Source organism: Belonocnema kinseyi, chromosome 6 (assembly GCF_010883055.1).
Source record: "Belonocnema kinseyi isolate 2016_QV_RU_SX_M_011 chromosome 6, B_treatae_v1, whole genome shotgun sequence".
Lineage (NCBI taxonomy): Eukaryota > Metazoa > Arthropoda > Insecta > Hymenoptera > Cynipidae > Belonocnema > Belonocnema kinseyi.
Window position 1 is genome coordinate 105,080,706 of NC_046662.1, and position 9,674 is coordinate 105,090,379.

A 9,674-nucleotide genomic window follows, 5' to 3' on the forward strand; every position below is an offset into this window, starting at 1 on the left:
TCGAAATCTGAAAATATTAAAATCCCAATCTCTTCATTTTATTTCAAAGCAGATAGAGATATAAATAGAACCGCCGAAGTGTCCCGACCGGCAATCGTGCACCTTCGAGTTTTCAAATTCAGAAGAGGAGAATTGGGTTGCGCGCGCAACCCAGGCATTTATATCGTCTCCTACCATATTCACATGGACATAGACGTATCATAGTATTCGACCACGTCTCGTTTCAGATCTGGGATCACTGTTCCCGCGTCGTATATTCTACTAAACGGGAATCGTCCATCCGACCGCATGCGCAGTAGACACTACGTTTTCTCTCCGTATATTCTACTTTACGAGAATCGTCCATCCGACCGCATCCGTAGTAAACACTACGTTTTCTCTTCGTAATTTATACTAAACGAGAATAGAGTATTCTCACTTGTGACGTCACGCGCTCCGAGCGGCCTTCGGGGGAATAGCCTCCTCATTATGCCCCTATAGTTTGTATGTATTGCCGTCGTTTTTTAAAATTGTTTTTGGTTTTTCGAAATGCAGATTGAATATTTGAGAAAATTGTCTGGAGACGTCAAGACCCGATATATCCAAAAATTGAAAAAAAATCGAAAACTTTGATCGGTATCCTCTTAAAGATATAGATTTTAGTGAAAATATAAGCTCAGTGCTCTCGGTGACAATAGTGCATATTTTATTCAATCTTACAGTTTTTACTCCGTAAAAAAAGTAAAAGCATATAAAAGTTTGAAAGCTTATAAATTTGATGAAGCTGATTTTGTGAGAAAAGTGAAGTTCAAGCAGTTCAATGATACTTCTCTGCTTCTGAGTGAGGTTATAGTGTAACAATATAGTATTTTTAGTTTTAACTTAATATTCTATCCATAACTTATTATTTTCTATAAGTATGAACATTAACATTAAGGAATATTCGTGTTGAGTATTGTATTCATTTCAATTTAAGTTGTCAAATTCCATTTATGACGTAAAAGGCGATGACAGTTTATTGAGATTTTAAGGCTAGGAGCAGCCTATTACAAGAGCGATCTGCTCGCAGGATCATAAAACTCAAGTGATATTATTTGAAGTTTTAACATTGCATTCTTCTTTCCCAGTTTAATGTAAATAAGTAGTATTTTTACATAAGCCTATAAAAAAATATTTTTCCATGACAAAATCCCGAAATTGTACGTCTCAAAAAAGTACACGAAAATTCAAGATTTTTCTTGATTTTTTCATTTTCCCCGGCTAACTAAATTAATTTTCTACCAAAAAAGACAACTTTTTTTAACAAAATACACGAATTTGTAACCAAAAAGGGATTCACTTTGAACCCAACGGAAAAAAGTTATATGTACAGTTAAACATTAAATTTTCACAAAAAAAAAAGATTTTTGAACTAATTTTTGAACTAATGAATTAACTTAAAGGATTTTTAAGCAAAATTTATATTCTCCTATGATAAATAAGAAAAATTTACGTCTCAAAGAATTGTTCGAAAATTTAAGATTTTTCTTGTTACAAAAGGCAAAAAAGACCAATTTAAAGAATCGCTACGTTATGCTAATACATTTTTTATTTTCCCTAGCTAACATGATTAATTTTATACCAAAAAAGACAACTTTTACAACAAAATATACGAATTTTTAACCAAAAAGGGATACACTTTGACCCTGAAAAGAAAAAGTTATGTGTACAGTTAGATATAAAATTTTCACACACAAAAAAGATTTTCAAATAAAATACTTGTATTCTTGACCAAAGAAATGAATTTTTAAATAAAATTATGAATCTTGGATTAATCAAAAGGATTTTTAAGCAGAATTTATATTCCCTAATGACAAATAACCCTTTTCGCAGATAGGTTGTAGCGGGGCAGTGAACTTTTCCTTTTGAGAGCGGCTCCTTTTTCATAACCTAATTTTTGACAAGGCACTCAATCAGGATGATCCTTATTCGCCAAGTCAGCTGGAATGCCTATATGATACAAACAAATTACAAATGATTGCAATAAATTTAAAATCACAAATAATTCTTTCACTACAATTGTGGTAAACATATCCTCGGAAACATAACCTCACACTCTAAATGCATACATTTCTTACTTACCACTCATAAAATGTTCCTGGCAAATCCCGGCGTTATTTAATTGACTTGCACTTAAAGGCTCATGACGCAAAAAACTTATCCACATTTCCCTTCTTCTCTTTGAAAATATAAAAGTTCACTTGTTGACAGCTCACTAGACCCAGCACGAGATTTTCCGATAAACTTTTGATCTTTCTTAGTTATGCCTATTGTAATCTGAAAAAGTCTTGTGCCTGGGTGCACAGCAATGTGTTTCTTACACCCTACTACAAAACAATATTTCATCATTTTTCTTCTTTTATTTTAAAAACGTCCCCGAAATATGTCCCCCTATACTGGCAATGTATTTTCCCTTACAAATATACCCCCGGAGGTTTGGCCCTTTAAATTTGTATGGCTTAATGAGAATGCTCTATAGCCCGTATCACCGCATGTGCAGTAGACACTACGTTTCCTCTTCGTATATTCTACTATACAAGAATCGTCCATCCGACCACATGCGTAGTAGGCACTACGTTACTGTGAGTAGTAATACGGACTAGATAAGCGTTTAGTAAATCTAACCGCTTGCTTAGTCTGTCCATTATCTACAACTCCGTTTAGTAAATCATACCCTTGCTAGGGTGAAAGCTACCGAACATTTTTCTCCGTGTATACATTGTTTATTGGTAAAATATTGAATGAAAGACAAAGCTAAAATAAAAAATTTTTTCTGACTAAAGACATTTTATCGTCAGGTTTTCGAGCAAAGTAATTTTTCTTTTCGTATGACATGTATCCAGTACTCATGTACATTAAAAAGGCATAATTCCTAATCCCAAATATTATGTAGTGCTACCAACAGCACTCAACTTTCATCATGCAATGAAATTTCAAAACTGCTACTAAAAAAGTTGGCAACAATAACCGGAACCGGATTGCAAGAATCAGATGTTCGCCATGCCACCATTCTGTGTGAATACGTTTCGTTTCGCGACTACGAGGTTTGAAGTTTTCCAAATTCTTTTTCAACGTAAGGGCTTTGGAATGAAGATCCAACCTCAAAACTGGAATTTCTCATTTTACTCCTAAATACTAGAATTACATCTTTTTTGGATAATCAGGGCTTAGTCCTCTTTCTAACTAAATCTTTATTCGGAGTAGAACATTGGCTAATTCCAATATTTTTTGTATAAGGTGTTTTTTTTTCTAACCCCAGCACTTGAATAAAAAAGCGTATCACACAAAAGCTATTGAAAGTAACCAATTTTTCACTTCGAATAAAAATTTGATTCTATGCAGGAATATGCCCAAATGATTTAAAAAATATGTAATTCTAGTATTTATGAGGTAAAATGAGAATTCAGTTTTGAAGTTGGCTCCTCGTTCCAAAACATTTACAATTAAGATTTTCTTATTTATCAATAATATTTGGAAGCATTCTGCCAAAAAAGCACATACGAGCTTTATTCCATTTTTCTTACAGAAATCTGGAATTTTTTAATATTCTCAATGTAGCTCATAGTGCTTTTATGTGAGGAATGATTTAATTATAAAAATAAGTATCAAATTTGCAATCGAGGTCGCATCTAGATCTACTAGATTTTACTCGGTTCACTAGAACGCGCCAGTAGCGCTGGTGTAGATAACGGCTAGTCGATTGGAGCGTTACATTGGCGAACCGTCCCAGTATAGACTCGTAGCGGTTTAGGCTGGAACAGTATATAGCGCCATGAATTATTTCTACACGGGATTGTTCTACTAATCTTCATTGGTAAAAACCTGAAAGTAAAAACAAAAGCAGCTACTACAAGAAAGTTATTGAAACATTAGAGATGAAAACATTGTTTAAGATGCACAATACTCAAATTGTACATTACGTGATATAATAAATAGTATTATAAATTGGAAACATAGATAAATAAAGTAAACGGTTTTAATTTAAATATATCTTTATTTTATTCCTGATAGAATATTTGAAGGGTTGCAGTATACAGAATTAGATATCTAACAAATAAAAACGAAAAATTTTTTCAGGAGAGCGAAGTAAAATTCCGTAAAATCGAAATCAGCCTATAAAGATAAAAACAAAAGTTACTCCCGAGCTTAAGTGTTTTTCAATTAGGGCCAAAAAAGTATAATAAAACAAAACTAACCAGTTCCGAGAAATAAAATGTGGAAATTTACAATCTCAAAGAGATTCAAATTTCGTAGGGTTTGAAAATTTTTTTTTAAACAGCGACTGAAAATGTATTCTTTAACTTTTAAACATACTGAAAACTGTTTCCCGAAATATGAGGAGGCTGAATAAGAATAAAAATGACGTAGAAAAAAACTGATCCTGTTCAGGGAAAATAAAATCATTATTTTCAAAAGCGTCACCTGTTTTTTGGCTGGAAAAATAGTCTTTTTCTGCAACAAACTATTAGAATTTCTAATTGAACGATAAATGAAGCGATTTGACCAGACAGAAGTTGTAAATTATTGTTATTTTTGTTACTACGATATCTTAAATATGGGTATGTCACGATATCATAATGATCATATTTAACTCACCGTTTAGGTGCTTTCAAACATCAAAACGGCCAGAAAATCCCTTTGACAGGTCACAAAAATAATTTTTTTAAAACCCTACCCTTTTCCAACGTTCCGTGGGCGTGGGAAGACACCCCTATGTCTAGTCAAAAGAATAATGCTGGTCAAATTACTACCCATTTCCAAATTCTCGTTAAATATGATCATTACGATATATCGTGACAGACCTATATTTGAGACATCATCGTAACAAAAGTAACAATAATTTAAAACATTTCCCTCATCAAATCGATTCATTTATCGTTCAATTAAAGATTCTAATAGTTTGTTAACAAACAAAATTTTTTCCTGCTAAAATAGAGGTGACAGGTGACGCCCCTATTCTGCAATCTAACCATAAAGATTTACTTTTGGCGGTCTCGCACTGTGACAGTCATAAAAGTTTTAAAAGTGGCTTTCAGTAGAAACTGAAGATTTCAGGTTGGAATTTGATTGTAATGTAAAATATAAATCACACGAATGGAAACAAAAATACAATTTCTACAAGTACGGTCGAGGATGGCGCGAACTCGTGATCTATCGTATGTAATGTAGCGCTAGTCACTAATACCATATTAATCTCTAATGTAATACAGCACTCATCTTACAAATTATTGTTACCTTTTTTCCGTGCGTACGTAACTGACTTCGCGATTACGGTCTTTTTTTCATAACTGAAAATGACAAATTCGGCCTAAACCCCTTACGTAAGATTTTCCTTAGTACGGCAGATATGAAGTTTATTATAATTTCAATACATCTCTTAGTTTTAATTATAAAAATAATTATTAATTATTAATTAATTATAAAAATAAGCTTAATATTCAGCGAATAAAACTGTTTGAAAGTGAAGATATTATAATCTCACCCAGTCACATTTATCTGTTTGGGTAACACTATACCTCTTACAGTCTCAGTTAGCACTTGACATAGTACGAAAAAGGAGATGTCACCATTTCACACTGCGAAATTGATGCAGGGTGAGGCCCTCTATTGGTATACCGGATTAATATTTCAAACTGCACCATCTAGTTTGTATCCCATTACCCATCGCAGTATGAGAGGGAATAGCTTACAAGTTGTAAATGGTACCAGCTTCATGGTGAAACCATGAAAAAACCATAAAAGTCATAGTTGCGTTTATCTAAGCGATATGCAAAATTTCGCAAAACGTTCTTCACAAACGTTGTAGCTCCCATTGACATACATATTTTTTGCTTCAAATATTTTCTCTGCGAGTGATAGTTTTCGAGGAAATGAATGATAAATCGATTTTTATGCAAAAAACCCATAAACATCATAGATTTTTGAGTTTATCTCAGCCAGTATTCAAAATTCTGCAACATTTTCGAGTCAAAAGTTATAGATCTCATTGAGATATATATATTCTTTTTAAAGAATTTTATTCACGAGTGATAGTTTCCGAGGCAGTTAGTGATAAATCTAACGATAAACTATTTCGGCACTGTGCATTACCGTGGAAACCGGTCCAAAGCGGCGACAAGAGTAATTATGCACCTCTGTGATTTATAACAGAAATAATGCTAGTAAAATCCCTACCATTGCCCCCTACCCATTTACAGCTTCTGGTGATGAGCTAAAAGGCACCCCTATGACTGATCACAGGAATTATGTTCGTCAAACCCCTACCCCTTTCCCAGGTCCGGTGGCGGGCGGCAAGAAACACCCCTGACTGTGCACATACATAATGTTGATTAAACGCCTACCCCTTTTCCAGGTCCCATTGGGGCTGGAAGGTGCCACTGTAACTGGTCACAACAATAATGTTGTTCAAACCCCTACCCCTTTTCCAGGCGGGAAGGCACCCCTGTGACTTGTAAAAGAAATAATGTTGTTGAAACACCTACCATTTTTGCAGGTCCCGTGGGGGGTGGGAAGGCGCCCCTATGACTGGTCAAAGAAATATTGTTGTGGAAACCCCTACCCCTTTTCCAGGTCTCGTGGGAGGTGGGAATGCACCCCTATAACTGGTCACAGAAATAATGTTGGTCAAATCCCTAACCTTTTTCCAGGTCCTTTGAGGGGCGGGAAGGCACCCCTGTGATCACTAATTATCGCGATAAGTTTCACCCTTAAAAAAAATGTATGTTCCAAAATTATGTATTTCGATAAGATCTATTAACTTTTTTGTTTGAAGAAAATCGGAGAATTCAGCTTTTCGGAACTTCATCCCTCATCTATGTATTTGTTACTGTTTATACCCGAAATCAGTCAAAACTAGTTTTAACTAGTTAAAACGCGAAATTACTGTGATCAATTGTCAAAGCTAGTTTTAAATGATCAAAACGCGAAACAACCAAGACCTATTGTAAAAACCTGAAAATTTTTCAATTCCATCTTGTTTCGTGTTTTAACTGAGAATATCAGTTAAGACTAGATTAACCCAATTGTGCTTTTGAAAGAACTAGTTTTACCTGCACTATTCAGCGAAAACCCAAAACACTGAGTACCAGTTCTTTGACCAGTCATTAAAAAGTATTTTTTAAAGGGGGATCTGGAAAAGTGGTCCCAAATGTGACCAATCACTCTTCTGCGACCAGTCACTAAAATTTATTTTTTAAAGGGGGACCTTAAAAAGTGGTTCGAGATGTGACCAATCACTGTCTTGTGAATATTGTGTGAAAATTTGAGATGAATCGGGACAAAGGTAACAAAGATACAGCGGTTTAAGCGATATCGCAACTATATCGGCGACGGCGACTGTAAAGCTTACTCCGGATTAGTGAATTCTAAACCTTATGGTGATGATTTTTCAACAGTGAAAAAAGAATGTGTAGGACATCGTGGATGATAGGAACATCATTTATGGACCTGGCATCGATGATTCAGTGAAAGGTAAACCGATAAAACTCGCTGAACGTTTTATTCCAAATTTTTTAGTGTTCAAAAATTTAAAGCGTTTTTCCCACAACTCACGTTTCCAAAGCCGGTGCCCCTCATAAACTCAAAACTACTGCACCAATCCTTTTGAAATTTTGAACACTATTTCTGTACATAATTTACGAGGTAACGCTAGAGAGTTTTTTTTCAAATTTATTAATATTTTTTATTTAAAATCACAAATTACCCGATTTTTTTCGCAAAAAACGCGTTTTTCACTTCAAAGTGTTCCCAAAAAGTGAAAAATTGAAATTTCGGAACACCCTCCCAGCGTTACCTGGGGAAAGCAATTGTCTAACGATAGAACTTTCATTTTTTAATTTAAGATGATGCAGCACCGAGTTATGAGGGACACCGCCATTCGACTTTTTTCGGAGACGCTTCCGAATAATTGCTGCCATTGCCGTATTTTTTAATATTTCTACATGAAAATTTTACAAAATATTCTCTGACTGCTATACTTTATTGTACCATTGGTTTTAATAAATAGATTTTAACTGCGTCGTAAATAAAAATTCCCAAAAATGTGCCTTTTTGCACGAATTAACGCCCCCCCCCCCCCTCCTTAAAGGGCGAGCTGAACCAGTAGTTCGAAATCTGACCAACCACACATCTGTGACCAGTAGCTGAAACGGATTTATAGACGATCCAAAATTCTAGAGGCTGGTCAACAGATTTTTGGACGAAACTCGTTTCACATGTTACGTTTGGAAAGACGTATAACCGAAATATAACATTGGATAACTCGTAATGTTAACTAATGTTACTTCTTCAGACATTAACTCAATCCTTTTAAAAACTCTGTAGCGTTTTTTATCCTGGAAGCTTTTGAGTATTTGAACGATGGGATTTGGCTCAAAGTCGACTCGATAGCAGAATCGATTTTTTGAAAGGAAATATTTCCATACAAAACCAATTGTTTCGGGCTTTCCGTCAATACAACAGGTAAACATGGTTATTACAAAAGCACAATTAGGTGAATCTAGTTTTAACTGATATTTTCAGTTAAAACACGAAATAAGATGGAATAAAACTTTTTTTCGAGTTTTTACAAAAGGGCTTGGTTATTCCGCGTTTTGGCTAGTTAAAACATGTTTTGACAAGTGATCGTAGTAATTTCGCATTTTAACTAGTTAAAACTAGTTTTAACTGATTTCGGGTATAAACGGGAACATATACACAAAACATCACATACCGTACCCGCACCTGCACGCATGACTTGCGACCTTTACGTCGTGCGACCCACCTATCATGCATATGAGAACGCAGTTGTTTCTTCCCCTACACACACGCCGTGCGAGAAAATCCGCTAGCGGTGGAACACATGTGCGTCGTACCGTGCGCGTACTTTGCTATCCGGGATACGATAGAAATGATGAAAAGAAGGTAATAAAATTTTCTGCTGGCGCTAATAAATTTCAGATCGCACGACAGAATATCATTCGAAATGTAACATACCTATCCCTTTTTTATCATACTACTGCATATTAGAGATAGAGAAACTGTATTTAAGACTATTTTATGGTTATAATTAATTGATTTACACCAAACTCTCGCTTTCAGTCAAGTTTCGGGGGTTGCCTTCAAATAGCCTTGGACTGATTTCGGGAGGTTTGAAACGTAAACAGTGAGGGCCGCCTGACTCGTTTCCAATTGAAATATATATATATAATGTCGCACCCGCTCTCGCCCTGCTCCCCTGAGCAACTGTGGGACCCAGCAGTTCTAAGAAGGCTGAGAACGGGGTGACTGAAAGCTAGAGTTTGGTGTACTTAATTTTAGTTAAAAATAAAAGCCGTTTATTTTAAAAGTTAGATTCTTGTATTGCTGTGTAGATGCTGTCTCCAAAACTTTATTTTCGGCTTCAGTGGGTCTCAAAACGTGGAGATTCATTGAAAAATTTAGGCTTGAGATTTCTGACGATTATAATAATTTCTCAATTGTAAATTGTGACTTGTGGCTTGACCTATACAATTTGTAACCAAAATCCCAAGCTAATGCCAATTAGTCTCCGAAGACTTACCTTTCATTTAAGCCTGCAGCGAGTTTGTCTGTCTGCGGTCGTCGCCGACATTTATTGTTAAATCTTGAGAACCTCTAAATATTTTACAAGTATTTACACACCCAGACACACACAAATA

General features: G+C 35.1%; 1 protein-coding gene across 1 annotated transcript in view; it reads left to right on the forward strand.

The window, feature by feature from the left end:
- Window positions 1-9,674, forward strand: part of LOC117175059 (leucine-rich repeat extensin-like protein 2) — a 128,322-nt gene that overhangs the window by 113,103 nt on the left and 5,545 nt on the right. The gene's annotated exons all lie outside the window — the stretch shown is intronic.